General features: G+C 38.5%; 1 protein-coding gene across 3 annotated transcripts in view; it reads right to left on the bottom strand.

Moving 5' to 3' along the window:
• The window catches only part of dlgap1b (discs, large (Drosophila) homolog-associated protein 1b), a 161,771-nt gene that overhangs the window by 97,401 nt on the left and 47,118 nt on the right, over positions 1 to 17,252 (bottom strand). For 2 of the 3 annotated variants that reach the window (XM_017715954.2, XM_017715955.2), the window contains exon 2: positions 11,416 to 11,510. The gene's annotated coding sequence lies outside the window, so the exon portion shown is untranslated. The remainder of the gene's footprint in view (positions 1 to 11,415; positions 11,511 to 17,252) is intronic. The other variant, XM_037537057.1, reaches the window with a different exon arrangement.

Below are 17,252 nucleotides of genomic sequence, written 5' to 3' on the forward strand. Positions count from 1 at the left end.
CCCAATCATACAGCATAAAGCCAACATGGATGTTTGTTAGGAAATGTCACTGTGGCAGTTAGCGTTCTCCTCAAATGTGAGTTATCACTAGAGTAGTTCTCACTAGTCTACAGGCTAGTGATAACTCTAGCACAGGTGTTCTCAAGCCTGGAAGTGCAGTACCTCTGGCCTGGACATTTTAGCAGTTTCGTGTTTTAACACTCACTTCAACTCAGGAAGGACTTATCAGGTTACCCACTAACTGCTTTTCCACTGACCCAGTCATTATGGTAGAAACACTGGCACAAATTCAATCATTTATTACTACACGAAAGTAAAGTAGCTGAAAGCCATCGGACGCTATGTGGTAGGTAGGTGACTGATTACACCTCATATAATGCAACCAAGGAGCTATCTATGTGCCAACACTTTGAAAGCATTAAAGATATCCCAAAAGGCAGCTAAACTGAAAGCAATCAATGAAATGTTCTCAGAGCATATGTAATGCATTTTATTATGAAATAATTCAAAAAGCACACGTGCATTGCTATATAGTTTTAACCATTAAAAATGATTGTCGGCAGGTTTGTTTAATCATATACCAGAACCCCTGTCGTGTGTTGAAAAAAGGTTGAATTTGGATCTTGCATGTGTAGAGAGCAGACAGAACACCAAAACATAAGGCAGAGGTGCTCAGGACTAGGGTAAGGAACCAGAGTTCTAACATTATTGGCAAAACTAGTTAAAATGCAAAATGCCTAATGTTTAGATATAAAACGTCTTGTGCTCTGTATAAAAATGTTCCCTAGGTTCTCACTGAGCTAAGCTGAATATTTAAAAGCAGCAGCATGGAATACAGCACTGCAGTTTAACCATCTTTCATTACAGGGTACTGCAGTGGAGACAGTGGTTACATTATAACTGAACTAAAAGCCAATGCATTACCTCCTACCCAACATCACTGGTGTTTGAATGAAACATATGTACATTACTACAGAATAAGGGCAGGAAATGAGGTGTGTAGAGCGACATGACTGGGCATAAAATGCTTCATGAGGCAATCAATGAAGCATGGAATACCAAAGACTATGAGCCATTGGAAATGGCTTTTTTTGCCTTTCATACAAAAACTGGAGATTCCTACCTTAAGGAATGAAGAAACAGTAGATTAGTAAAGATAATTTGACTGTGATGAATTTAAATTATTCATAAACCCACTTACACTACTGCAAGTTAATATCATCCACTAAAAGTACTACTGCTACATAGAATGCATCCTCCGGAAGGTGTGGAGTAGGGAGGTGGGTGTGCGGAAGAAGCCAACTAATCATTTTTCGCAAATGAGGTAATTATTTTGGGTTAATGGGCTGAAATGCTCAAAGCCAACAGGCCTTGGTGCCTACAACACTGCAGCATTCACTAAGGAGGGAAGAGAAAACCGTACTGGAACTCATTTATAATTTAATCAGGAAAACAATTAATTTCCATTCATTTGAATAATGCACAGCAGTCCCGAGCGGTATAGGTGATATAATATCCACTAATTTTTAATACTGAATACCTGTTTAAATGGCCAATCACAACATAATGAGCACACACATTTTGTTGTAAAGCATTTAATGCTAATTTTCGCCTTAAGGACCTCAGATTAGTGATTTCTACAGAGTATTACACTTGGGCTTTTATCAATAGTCTGTCAGTTTCCTCTTATTCCAGTGCAGTCCATCATCCACAAAATCCTCTATGTCAAAAACAGTAGCAGCAGCCATCCTAAAGCCTGAATTTTGTTTGTACTTCAGTCCACTTATAAGGAAGCTTGCTTCATAAATAAGTCAATTTGACAGTACGTACCTGTATAACTCTGTACAGTTTGAGGTAAGTATATGATGTCTTAGATGATGACATAAAGACATAGCTGTAGTGCAAAACTAAAGAAGCAAACTTCAGGCACCAAACATGTCTATGGAAAGTATGTTATTAATTAGGAGCATAATTAGGCCTGCATACTCCTCCAAGCATGTTGAACTGTCCAAAGATGCTGCTTTACTGACAGTTTGAAAAGATGCGGTGATGAGCCACACATCTCAAAGGAACCAAGTGCTAGCTTTCGCCCTCTCAGTTTGACAGCATCATATAATGGGAAGACCTAGGCCTCTTTTTCACTGTAGCCATATTGTGCCCCTTCCATGCTGGTGCAGATTTGTGGGACCAGTTACAATTTTCATCTGATGTAGTGCCAAATAAGGACCAAGAAATACTGAAGAAAAACTATGCATGGCAGTGGCTCAGTAATGACTGACAGGCTAACAGCTACTCACACAACATATACAATTCCATCTGTCAGTCCCAAGGTACAAGGCACTGAGAATGGTTAGCTAAGCATGTAGAGGAAACGGTGCTTAGCACAGTTTCTATGTCATTTAGTTTCTACCTCATATACTTAATTTATCCTCATAAGAGTAACCAAAATTGTTATGGTGTGATTTTACAGACTCTAGCATGTGGCACTGCATATGCTGTAACTAAAAGATTCTTTTTTGGGCCTTTTTCACCATCTGTAACATACGCGCACACACACACACACACACACACACACACACACACACACACACACACACACACACACACACACACACCAAATGCTAATCCATTTCAATAACTGTATCCTTCACCCTTTTCATTCACACTCATTGACTTGCTCTGTATCTACAGAAACATGCTTGGCTGCAGTTCTTTGATGTGCCTCGCCTTGGGCTTTCTTTTCTCCTTTTCAGAAATCCTCCATTTTGTGGAAGCAATCCAATTTTCCTCAGGGGTTGTGTTAAACTTCAACCCTGCCGAGTCTTCTGAGAATCCCAGTTCAGCACTTGCAGCCCCCTTTTTCCATTATTTCCACAATCCTCTGCTCTCTGAACACTCTTCTGCCCTATGGTCTCTTTCCTGACTATTTATTACAACTCCCTCAAATGGCCTTTCAAAGTCAGTGCTAAGCAATGACACTCTGAACATCAAAAAGCCAGCTCGCCAAATCCATTTTTCTGGCACTGGAGGAAGACACAAGGTCTTTAGAGATCAGACTGCAGTGGGTCATGATCCAACACAAGCCACTCTGGCTAATGACATGGGGCGACATGTGTTTACAACCAGCATGCCATGTTGATGTCTTGCAGTGATGATGCTTGTCCTGTTTAATATCTGTTCATACTAGCTACAAGTCAGGTCACATTTGTAAACTGAGTTGATCTGACATACTCATAACCTCTCCCAAAGGCGATATATTCCCATGGATTTGAAAAAATTTCCACACATCTGTAAATGTTCTATCTGTAAAGAAGCAGAGTAACTGACTCACACTGTAGTGATGAGTAACATTAACACTGACCGAATTGAAGCTATTCCAAATAGGGCTGTCACAATACCAGAACCTTGACTTTGACAGCAAAGGCAAATGTAGTATTACAATGGCAAATACTAAAATAAATCAATGCAAATTATGTATTTATCGTTTCAAAACCCAAGGCTTAATGGACTGAATTAGGGCTGCAGTATATCACAATATCTGATAAATGTAATAATTGAAATATGCGAAAAATGGTATTGCCTACATTCATATAACTGACATGTTTACTTTCATAAAACAACAGTTTATCAGGCTAAATTCTAGCTTGTGATCAGCACCACAAAGTTGCCAGCTCTGCACACCAGACTCACTGGAGAGTGTTTTGTGCCACAGTTTGTGAGACCTGTGAAAGTATTTTGGGTCACATCATTACATATTAACATCAATATTTAGGTCTCAAATGTGTAATCAACATTATATATGATGGCAATAGTAAATGCCCAGAAGACACAACACAAAGTTTTGAATGAGCTCTCCTTGGATACTTTTTTGGCATATTAATCCTCTCATTGTGGTCCAGTACAACCCTCATTACAAAGTGTGCTTCTGTGCATTGCCTGCAATTACATATTTTTACTGATTCCCCAAAACTTACATAGTGCAGCTTTAATACTTACTGTGTACTCACAGGAACAGTTACTAATAAAAACAACAATGGAAATCAAAACAATAGAGTACATATTTTTCCCATTCAGTGAAACATGTCTTGAGCTTTAAGAAATACAACCCCAATTCCAATGAAGTTGGGACTTTGTGTAAAACATAAATGAAAACAGAATACGATGATTTGCAAATCCTTTTCAACCTATATTCAATTGAATACACTACAAAGACAAGATATTTAATGTTCAAATGGATAAACTATTGTTTTTTGCAAATATTCACTCATTTTGAATTTGATGCTTGCAACACATTCCAAAGAAGTCGGGACAGGGGCATGTTTACCACTGTGTTACATCACCTTTCCTTTATACAACACTCAGTAAGTAACGTGGCACACATTTTAGTGGGAGACAGGTCTGGACTGCAGGCAGGCCAGTCTAGTACCTGCACTCTTTTACTACAAAGCCATGCTGTTGTAACACGTGCAGAATGTGGCTTGGCATTGTCTTTCTGAAAAAGACGTTGCTTGAAAGGCAGCATATGTTGCTCCAAAACCTGTATGTACCTTTCAGCATTAATGGTGCCTTCACAGATGTGCAAGTTACCCATGCCATGGGCACTAACATGCCCCCATACCATCAGAGATGCTAGCTTTTGAACTTTGCGCTGATAACAATCCGGACAGTCCTTTTCCTCTTTGGCCCGGAGGACACGACGTCCATGATTTCCAAAAACAATTTGAAATGTGGACTCGTCAGACCAGAGGACACTTTTCCAATTTGCGTCAGTCCATCTCAGATGAGCTTGGGCCCAGAGAAGCCGGCGACGTTTCTGGGTGTTGTTGGACTATTGAACTATTTGCTCACGCAGTTGTTCACAAAGTGGTGAACCTCGCCCCATCCTTGCTTGTGAACGACTGAGCCTTTCAGGGATGCTCCCTTTATACCCAATCATGACACTCACCTGTTTCCAATTAACCTGTTCACCATTGAAATGTTCCAAACATGTGTTTTTTGAGCATTCCTTAACTTTCCCAGTCTTTGTTGCCCCTGTCCCAACTTCTTTGGAATGTGTTGCAGGCATCAAATTCAAAATGAGTGAACATTTGCAAAAAAGTTTATCCATTTGAACAATAAATATCTCAATAAGACATATAATTACACATAAACTTACATATACTATGCAAAAAAATAGAAATAAATCTAGACATAAGTTAAAGTACAAAAGAAATAAAGTATAAAAGTATATCTATTTACATATTTACATGGCATATGAGACAGATTCGCTGTATTTACAGCAGGCACTGAGGTATGAGGAACTGTATGAGATATATATTATATTATATACACACATATTATAGACATAGCTAACTCTGAATTGCATCAATATTGTAGTGTAAAGTGCATAGGGAAAATGTCATTACAGTAATTGTTGTGATATATTGCACAGTGTGTACTGATCAGAGAGGAGATACAGTGATGTGGTTCAGCACAGTTCAGACAGCAGGAGATCAGTACCATCTCTAAGGAGTGGGTAGTAAGTAAGGAGAATTGTTGTAGAGCCGTAAGGAGTAAGGAGTAAGGAGTAAGGAGAATTGTTGTAGAGCCTTATAGCATCACGTAAGAAAAATCTCATACTGCACTCTTTAACACAGCACAGCTGTAACAGACGGCCACTGAATGTGCTTCTCCATTCATCCAGTGTAGCATGCAGAGGGTGTGATATTTAATTGTAATCTCAGTTTCATCAAATAAAACTACATGGTGTAGTTTTGCAATTGTCAAATAAATAAGTAAATCATTTAAACGTGATCATTAAGCATGTTTTGAGGATAAGTTTAACAATGGGATGATGAAATACAGCCCAACATTAATCACACTGCATTTAAAAAAATTAAGAAGATAGACTGTACTTTATGTTGACCATTTGTCAATGCATTGTGCAACAATACCAAATTAACATTTCTATGGAGACACATGCCTTTCCCGGCTTACTCTACACCTGTTAGGGATGCATGATATAGACATAAAATTAGATGTTTTATAAAGTTGTATATTGGAATGATATGAAAAGCAATACATTTATTAAAATAATGCGTCTCTGACTAGGTGTGCAACAAGCACAGATTATTTTTTGCTGTGTAAACAGCAATCTAATTCTAAAAGCAAAAAACAAACAAATAAATAAATAATAAAAATGATGGTGATGCAGCTTTGCTGTGACAGTAGCCACTACTACTTCACACATTGTACACAGAACTCTTTGAAAATTATCTTGTAGCCTTGTAGTTAAAAATTGAGTTTTTTTGAGCTGTGCATGTGTGCTTTGTAACTGGCTTTATAGCAGAATGGTTACATTGCTTGCTCAACAAGAGAATGTTCAAGGTTTGATCCTGGCTGACAGGAGCACACCAATGTTCTAATATTAGACATGCATCCTAATGCTGCAATCTAATTATGTCACTCTTGCACTGTGTGGTTCCAATGTAATTTAATCCACTCTGTCATGCATTTCATAACAATGTGTACAGAAAAACATAAAATAACATTAATTGTGCACCCCTACTTGCTGTCAACAGGAATATGGACAAACATATAATTGCATTAATCCTTGCCTATGTGCTGGTGCTCCTATGACATTGTCTCAGAATATTTATCTAGAATTTCCATGATCCTAGCCACTTACAGCACCCCTGCCTCCCTTACTGCAGAAGATCAATCTTGAATAACCTCTGTGTGTGAGCCTTTGAGGGATATTTACACAAAGCAGGATTCTTCAGTGTAAATTAAGCCAAGTCGGGACTGGCATCAGTTATCCAACCAAACACAAGACACAAGCTCATTTTACCTAAATGGAAATGGTTTTCTTTTAACAGTTAGAATGGACCAAAAACAGTTGTATTAAAGTTAAAATTAAACTTATAGAAGCTCCACACTGATGTGTGTATGAATATATATATATATATATATATATATATATATATATATATATATATATATATATATATATATGGTCTGTCTAACGCTGTAGGTCTGTGTAGGTACAGTATGTCTGTATGTGGCACAATGCAAATGCTGAGTGAGTTTACTGTAGTAAGTGACCCTCAGGGCATCCTAGGCCTTCAAATAAAGCCTAATAATTCCTGTGATGTCAAATTTTTTGTTAGATTTTATTTAAGAATCTTCTTGCTTGTCATATTTAAACTCTCCAAGCAGTAATACTCTTTTTTTATTGTTAAGTTTTGGTTGGGAACCAAATGATTGAAACTTCCAATGAAAACTGCCCATTCAGGATTGTTTTCCCTGTGGTATCTGTGATAGCTTGGTATTTGAACAAGCTTCAAATGACGTGTTCAATGTAGAAAGTCCAAAAAATTTGAAAATCCCATGTACGTGCTAGGAGAAAACGGCTTTATTGTAGAAGTAGCTTTTATTTATTTATTTTTATTTTATTTTATTTTAGTGAATTTCTGGCGTGGACTGAAGGCCTAGCTCTAATAGTCACAGTTTGCCACTGGTTTACTAGGATATTCTAAGAACTGAGACTAGAAAATTGTGGGCATCTGTCACCTACCCAGAACTTGGAAGTTAGCACTCTCCTCCAAGCACACTCAGCTACAACACTGTGCCAGTATAGTCTGAAAAGATGTTGTGACTGGATACATGTGTTGAAGAGAAAGTACATGCTTGCCTTTACACAGAAAGACTGGTTGATGCTGTAAGGTAGAACAGATTCAGAGAGTGTATGTGAATTGGCAATTGGAATTTTTGGATAAAAAACTAAATAAACACATAAAAAACTAGAAAGTTATTTAAAAATGCTAGCATACCAGACGCACCCTCTCACCCAAGTTGGGCAGCATGTTTGTTTTATTATTTTATTTTACCTTTTATTGACTTTATATAACCCTTTATCTATTTTATGGTGGACAAATGCTAAATTTCCATCTTCTACTACTTCCAGAACTGCGTTGGCTATGTTGACATCTGAATGGGTAGGGCTTTTCTTAGCAGCACTGATAGATGAAGAACCAAAATGAAGTACTAATTGTAGTGGTCTCTAAGCACAATTCTCCATGTCTAAAAGTATGTGGACACCTGACTATCACACGTATATGAAATATATGGAGCTAGCCCCCTTTGAGGACATTACAGTCTCCATTTTTCTGGGAACACTTTCTATATGATTTTGGGGTATGTTGGAATTTGTGCCCATTCAGTCAAAAAAGCATTTGTGAGGTCAGGCACTGATGTTGGATGAGAAGGCCTGGCTCGAAATTAAATCTATTAAAATTAAATTAAACCAATTAATTCCAAAGGTTTTCAGTGGGATAGAGGTCAGGGCTGTGTGCAGACCACTGGAATTCCTCCACACCAAACTTGTCAAACCATGCTTTTATAGACCTCACTTTTTGCACAGGGATACAGTCATGTTGGAATAGGAAAGGGCTTCCCCCGAACTGTTCCACAAAGTTGGTGGCATGTACTTATCTAAAATGTCTTTCTATGTCATAACATTAACATTATCTGGAACTAAGTGGGTGAGCCCCAACCATGAAAAACATGCCCAGACCATTATCCCTCCTCCACCAAACTTGTGTTGGCACTATGCATTATGATAGGTAGTTTTTTCTATCAAACCCAGATTCATCCATTAGACTAGAGCTGGGCGATATGGCAAAAATGGTATCATGATAAACAAATTTCATATCGTTCAATATCGTTACATATTGCGATAAATGTCAAATCATTATTTCTTTCATTTTTGAAGGCTGATTCTTGCTCATGGGTGAATAATCGCTGTTTTAAAGTATCCTTCATGGTCGGTACATGACAAACACTCACCAAAAAGTGAAACATTTGAGTGGGAGAAAGTTTCTGGTAAGCACGACCACAGTTTTTGTATTAATTTAAGAAAGAAAAGATTATTTTTAACTGTTTAGTTTCTCAACAACAGGCATGTAACTTGCATGAACCCATTGGGAATGCACTGAATAAAACTGAAATATGACTGTCCAAGCGCTGTAATAGCACTTTAATTGTAAGATGCAGACGTGATTTAACGATGTTAAAGTTTGTTAGGATGTAAGGAAAGAGGTGAGTTCACTGTAGGACAGTATAGCTATACCACTTATCTCGACACTCACAGGAGAACAGATCGCCAGTCGCGCCACTTAAACAGGGAACGTATAACTCCATGTTTCTGCCATTACCAAAGACTAATTTAAATCGTCGCCCCTCCCCCTCATTATCGTTTTATCGCCCAGCCCTACATTAGACTGCCAAATTTTTGTTTCATGTTTTTCACTGCTCCAGAGTCTACTGACAGCATACTTTAACTGCAGCAACTACAGCCAACACTTGGCACTGTGCATAGTGATCATAGGCCTGTATGTAGCTGCTTGGCCATAGAAACCCATTTTATGAAGAACCCAATGCAGTTTTTGTGCTGATGGTGCTTCCAGAGGCAGTAGTGAGTGAGGAGGATAGGTGAGGACCATTTAGCACAAAGAGCTGAACAGCCAGTGTGGAGTCTCCCAGTGAAAATACTCACTCAAGTTACTGCAATATACAGTTTAATCCACAAACATACATGCACATTTAGAGCCACATGAGACAACTCTTATTTCTCCATGTCTCCTTTCAGAGAGCAAACAGAGCTGAGGACTATCAGAAAGCTCACAAATACATGTGTGTGTATGTGCAAGGGTTTCAGTTTATCACTGAGGTGTGATGCAATTGATTTCCTGTCTGCCAAGACTGTGTGAGAAGTGCTCTCGTACTCTGTGTATATGTGCAGGACAGAAAGCCCCTCAAAAAGAATGCACTCAAAATAGTATTTTAACTGTTGTCAAACGAGCACGGACACTGAATGAGCATTTTCAGCAACATGCATCTTCTTCCTGTTCTCCCAATTATATTAAATGAAGAAAAAAGTACTGCCATAAATACACCATATATCTGTAAAGACCTATATTTTCTGGGAAGATCAGTGGGTGAGTCTGTGTGACGGTGTGTATGTGCATGTTCAGAGTACTTTGATTGCCAGTCTTTCATGCAAATCCTTAGGTGCAACAGCTGGCCTGCCACCAAACCTCATCAGAGATTCAAATTCAGTAACAAATCTCCTGCAGGGCCTGATTGCGTGTGTGCAAGTGAAATAGGGTTGCATGATATGGACAAAATATAAGTATCATAATTCTGTTATAATATATATATATCTATATCTATATATATATATATATATATATATATATATATATATATATATATACGCACTGGTGAATGATTAAAGTCCCAGGGAAAACAGGGTCTTTGGTGGTTAACCGACTTACTGAGGTAACAGTCCCCAGTCACTGTAAATACATGTTTAAAGAAAAAAAATTGCTTATTTATTGATTTACTCCATCCAATACTGCAGTATTCCCACATGTAAACAACTGAACATGCTGGGTGATCAGATATCCTACTTTAATCTCACATTTTTGTACTTAGCATATTGTTTTTTCGGAAGAAAACTTTATCTAATTTATTTCATCTCCAAAATGGTAACTTTGCAGGAAAAGGAAAGAATCTACTTTGCTTTTAAGGGAAGTCAATGGAACCAGATTTATCTCCCAAGTAATTTTAGGCCATTTCCTTTGGTCCATTCCTCATGGTATTTAACACACAACATAAAGGGCAACAGGCACTTTCAAATTATGTTAGAAACACGGCTGTGCTGGTTAAGTGTGCACAGTCCTGTGTTAAGGCATACATTTTAGAACATCCTCAAACCACAGTGTCAGGTTTTCCACACCTTGAAAAAACAACTTTGTCTTAGGGAAGACACAGTAAGATTGGATAAAAATCATGTCTCTTCTCTCATACATTAGACCAAACATTTCCTCCAATCACATTAAACTACCAGCACTAGGATGGTGAAAGCTAGCACATGCTTCTGCCAAGTCATTCTCTAAGCTTAATGTGGTTGGTGGAGAACTAACGTTGGTGCTAACTTTCTGTTACATTAGCCAACAGACACCTGCGTTGGCTATGATCGTACTGACTGATGAGGGAGGCAAACTGAACTCTCTTGGACTCCTGGCAAATGGCTGTTGCATCACTGGGGACCAAACTAACCAGTATATGTGCTGAAAACTGTATCATACATATAACTCACATAAGTAGACTAAAACAATATATTGCAACACATCAAGGTTTCAAAATTTCTGAACAGTCATACTGCCCTGCCTTGCCTATCCCAATTCAAAAAGAGCAAAAACCTTCAATGATCCAGGCCTTAGCTGTGTGCATCAGCAGCACGAAAAGGGAGTTTATCCATGAACTCACATAAACTCCATCTCCAGCCAACATAAAACTCAAAATCCCCTCTTGAGAGATCAACTTATTCCATTGATATGTATTGCTTAAATACTTTTCAATCTCACTCACGTGTGTTATTTTATGCTTTTGTACATTCTTGCCTCTTTCACGTCATCGTTCTCCTCCCCTGTTCAGGAAATGTGCTTCACTGAGAGATTCAGGGGCTATAAGAGAAAACAGAAAAAAAAACAAAAAAGAAAAACACATTAGACCTCTTAACAAAAATGACATCCATCAGTCGCAAATCATTGCTTTAGACATGTGTAGAATAAATCCAATGCTAACCTTTAAAATGCAGATGAAAGACAAAGAAAAGTATTTATGGATTTTACATGTTTGACCAGACTGGTTATATTAAATGACTTTGAAGATGTTTTGAATAACAAAGTATATAGGAGCAAAATAATAATTGTATATGGTTATGTAATAATGGAAAACATGGCTACCGAGTGCTGACTAGCAGGTGAAAGGATAAACAAGACCAACGGAAGTGTCCAAGCCAAGCTTGTCGAGTCATATGGTAATATGCAAAAAGTAAACAGAAGCAAAATGGAGATGATGCAAGTGCTTTTTACATGGGAAGGTAAAATTGGATCTCGTCTGATCACATTGGGGACACATTTTTGTGAAAAGTGTAAACAAAATCCAAGTAAGTATATCCAAATACAATTTGGACATGAAAAACATGTTATTGCATCCAGGCTCTAAGGGACATTAGCATCATTTCAACATTTGAAGGTGACTGAATGAAGTGAGTAGAAGAGCTGCACAAAATATCATTTTTAATCATCATTGCAGTTTCAAGATCACTGCACTTCATGCAGCCCTAACCTAAATACTGAAGTACTACCTTAATTCCCTTAAAACATACCCTTTCCATTATTAGAGTGATGAAGATGTTTTTTTTCCCCAAAATACCATTAAAGATATATCATAAACCAAAATAATATTGCAGTATCACAGTCTGTATACTCCTCACTGGTTTCACTGTTACTATACACAATTGAAACACTAGCAGAAGCGACTACTTCTGAAATAATTATTTCAAGCAGGATTGTTTTGGTCATGTCCGTGTGTGTGTGTCTTTGTACTTGTGTGCAGAGAAGTAAAAAGAGTGTTTGTGTGTCTGTGGCTCAGATCCACTCAGAGAAAATCAAAGCAGCAAACTGACAGTTTGGCTTCCAAATTCACTTTTTGCCAGGGAATGAAAAGAAGGACACAAAGATAAGAGAGAGACATCAGCAGAACAGAGCCAGTGAGAGAGAGGGGGAGAGACACACAGACAGACACACAGACAGACAGATGTACAAGAGAGAAACAAATACAGAGAGAAAAAAAGAGCCAAGAAGAGAAAAAGATACATATACAATGAAAGTGAGTGAGCCAGAGAGACACAGAGAAATAGAGAAGGAATGAGAGCGAATGAGTGAGACAGGGAGACAGACAGAGAGAGAGAGAGAGAGAGAGAGAGAAAGGGCTTGTGAGAGTGAAAGAGAGAAAAGGAGAGAGAAAAAGAGAGAAAGCCAGTGACAGTGAATGAGAGAGAGAGATAGACGAAAAGAGAGACATACTTATGGAGGACAAATTCTGAAACATAACACCTGCTCTACTTATCTACAGTATTTAAGCCGGCTCATCCTAGAGTTTCAGACTGGTTGTAAAATTTGACTGAAAAGGCAATAAGAGCCTTTTATGCTGCTGCTTTAAATTTGGAGAAATACATACTCCAATCAAAATTTTGATGAAATTGTTAAAGTCTATAATAAACCAAGTGTTCTATATGAATGTAAAAATTAAATGTAATATAAAGAATGTAAAAAAACCATCTAGATATAAACAATTGGGATAAAAACTGAAAAAATACATTGGAATTTGCAAAAACTCATTACAGGGCTGCACAGAAATGATTCCTGTAATACACACAGCAGAATACTGACTTTATTCCCCATATGAATACTTACTTTATTCCCCACATACTGTACATAAAAGATCAGTAAAACACTAGAAATCACTCCTTCAGGGCAACCCAAATTAAACAACACATAAAGCTGATAATCCTAACAAAATGAAAAATAAGAGAACGCAACATTTTAAAGTGGAAAGAGGAAGACATCACAAAACTGGGCTGCTATAGGGAAGAAGACATATGTAGGTAGTGTAGTCTAATGGAAATTGAAGGTGAAATACATTTCTTCTCTGCAACTCAAAATATTAGAGCAGTAGAAAACACATTGGAAGAATAATTGAAGAAAAAAAATTAAACAATAATAATCATATTAATAAATAATTAAATAATCCAGTAATAATCCCTTTTCTTCACAGGTCTGCTAAGAAACATCTGCAGGTCTGTGTGTGGTGGAATGAATGTCATTTCATGACATATTTGAGCAGAGAATCCCAGATGACCCTGTCCCGCGTAAATTCCTCCAGCTAATTCCCGGGAACCCCAAACCGCTCCGGGGCCTACTTGGAGATATAATCCTTCCAGCATGCCCTAGGATGACCCTGAGGTCTTGTCCTGGTAAGAAGTGTCTGGGAGGTGTCCAGGGGGCATCTGGATCAGATGTCTGAACCACCTCAGCTGGCTCCTCTCAATGCGGAGGATTGCAGCTCTACTCCAAGTTCCTCCCAGATGGCTGAGCTCCTCACCCTATCAAGTAGATTGTAGCCTGCCACCCTGCGAAGAAAGCTCCTTTCCTCCACTTGTATTCGCGATCTCATTCTTTCGGTCATTACCCACTGCTTATGACCATAGGTGAGGGTCAAGATGTAGACCAACCAGTAAACAGAGAGCTTCGCCTTATGGCTCAGCTACTTCTTCACCGCTAGAGTCCAGTACAGTGACCGCATTACTGCTGCCACCTGTCCCAGCCTGCGGCCAATCTCACGATTCCTCTTCCTGTCACTCGTGAACAAGACCCGGAGATACTTAAACTCCTCCACCTGGGTTATGTCCTTCACCACAGGTGTCCACCTCACTGAAGGATGCTACCCCAGGCCTGGCTCCAGAGGTAGTTCCCTGGTGACCCTCTCCTGGGCAGGGTACACGATCATCTGCGTCCATTTTTCATGGAGGATTTTTGGAACAAGTTTACACAGCCTACATAATCCCAAACTTATTCACTGATGTTGAGTTTTCTGGGCTCTGGGGTGGTCAGTCCATTGCTCTGTGAACACCAGCTGTATTTGATTTGAAAATTTTCTTCTTTTGTCTCGAGTTTCTTTCCTCAGTAACTGATTCTTGACTGCTACACAACCGTTCCGATCCAGAATGTTCAGTTGTGTTCTCACAGTAGAAGAATGTGGATTTTTTTTTTGAAGTAAGAATGGAGCTTGAGTTTCTCCTGTCTCTCCAAAATGAAAGTTTGAAGCCATGATTATCAGTTTAGGTGGTCTTGCAGAGTTGTAAGAGTCCAATTTCTATATATCTTGCACTTATGGTGATAGGTGCGTCCGTGACAGTTTGGCAGTCTCTAGGCGACAGTCTCAGCAGATGGTGAAGTAGGGATCACGCTGGCAGGGGGTGTCCGGCTTGGACGGGGCCAAGGTGGGGGTCATGAGCGCTCTACAGGGGGTCCGGTGTGTTTAGGAGGATGATGGGTCTAATATGACAAGGTCAGAGGAAACAGAAGGAAATTACCTGTGGAGCACCTGCACTTTAGATGTGTGAAGGTATAATAATATCACCATCATCTAATCTCATCCTTTCGCACTTCTTCTAATCCTTTTGTCCTTCTCACTTTGTCCCTCTCTCTCTCTCTCTCTCTCTCTCTATAGTAGCTACACTCACTGCTCTCACTTGCACTCTCTCCCTCTCGCTTTCTCATGGCTGTGGGAGTTTTCAATTTCACACTCTGCTGGGATGTATCACATACACATTACACACGCCGCAGGTTCACACCTTCTGTAAACATGCTGTAGGTCCACATCAACACCTTTCTGTAAACACCAGCAACTCATAGATATATGCATGGGCAGATATCTATTTGTATTTATAAGATAATTGTTCAGACTTGCTGATTTGTTTGCCACATAAACAGGACTCTGGATGAATGCTTAATTTCATAAGAAATGCATTTCAGCTGAATCCTGCAACTCATTCAAGGATGTAATTTCAGGTAAGTGTTCTCCCCAATAGATCATGAAGAAGATTCTGAAGCAAATATGTAAGAAAACATTAAATGTTCAAGATTATGTGACAGCATTATTTGTAACAAACATCAGTTGCATCGTTATGTATATTAATATTACAGCCTGATCAATATATCAGGTGGCCAATAATATCAGCTGACAGAGATCCTATAAAGTTATCAGTACCGGCAAAAATCCTGCAGATAAAACAACATTTTTTTGTTTTATGTTGTAACTAGGAATGTCATTGATTTCTGGCACCATGTACCAGCAGGCAGGGAAAAATATTAAATAATATCATCTCCCTCTCCCACCACTCCCTACTATTGGTTATTAGTTATAAGTGATTAATCCTGATCCCTATTGACTTTAACAAAAGGCACTACATTGAAAACGAATTATGCACTGCAATTATTATTTGTAATAAAGTAAATGATTTATTGTACACTAGCGATAAGCAGGTTGACCACTTAGTATTCAAGTATCATAGTATTCAGTAGTTCATAAACGAATACAAGCTCCTGAGCTATTAAGGCTAACCAGAACAACAGTGGATGCTAATAAGGACTTGACATCTACTCCTCAATGGAAAATAAAACATGCAAGTTTGTCAGAGAAATGTATTTTCTGTGCTGAAGCCACCCATATCTGCCAGCTCATGTCCCTAAATGAGTAGTTGGGTGAAAAATCAAGATCAAATGATTTTACATTTACTCCAAATGCAGTCAATCAGCTAAGACATGTTCTGTGTCCATGTTTTACCTCTTAAGTCACCAAAACCTGTTTAAACAAATATATACCAAATCTTCATATACTTGCTTTAAATTACTATTATAATAAAAAAGCACAGATAGGCCTGTAGGAGTGCAGCTTTAAGCTAAAACTGGAACTAAATTATCATCTGCATATATTCCACTTTCTGAGACTATTTTGCCTTCAAACTCTGGGATGCTGGAGTGCAAGGGCAGGCTGTAAAATGTCATTATGCAGATATGTATTATTTAGCATAGTAAATATCTAAGGCTTGCTTACTGTAAGAGAGTTGAGGAGCAACAAACCTACACAAATTAGGTGCTTCTTTCCATTTTGCTAAAATAATGCATACACATACAAACTAGCAAGAGAGAGCTTCAATATGCAGAGACAATTTTTCACCTGAAAAAGTTTTTCAGATGGCACCTCAGAGAAGTGAATACAAGGTAAGCATTCCTCCATATTTGTTGTGCTCACTTCCTGTGATACCGGTGGCTTCTGTTGGTGGGCTTGGCACCCAACTGATGCATTCAAGTGCAAGGTTTAACATATAAGGTTGAGGCTCATTTGTGCATAAAATGTGAATTCCTTTAGCCTTGGATTTGCTTGTTTTTTGTGCGGTATGATACCAAATTATGCTCAGGAAAAAAGTGATTCAGGTTATATTAAATGGCTGCCCCTTCTTTTAGATACAGTGAGAATTGTTTTTTTTACTTTAGAGTTCATAGTGAAAATACTGCGCTCAGAGAAGGTTTGAGCCTGTATTTACAGAAACAGGTGGGGTGGACTGGTGACTTCTAGTATTTGTTAGCAACGTTAGCCTAGCAGCTCCAGTTCTAAACTAAAGAAGCACAATTTTGACAACAAACATTTCTTGGTGGCTCAACTGCGTTTGGAGTAAGTGGAAAATTAGGTCAATTTGACTTTGCAACAGACTATTACTTCAACAAAATGTACCTGGCAATGCATTCATGTTAAGGTACTCGAGTTTCAGAGTAACAAAGTATAACATGCATAGCTGA

This window comes from Pygocentrus nattereri, chromosome 3, assembly GCF_015220715.1.
Source record: "Pygocentrus nattereri isolate fPygNat1 chromosome 3, fPygNat1.pri, whole genome shotgun sequence".
NCBI classification, from domain to species: Eukaryota; Metazoa; Chordata; class Actinopteri; order Characiformes; family Serrasalmidae; genus Pygocentrus; species Pygocentrus nattereri.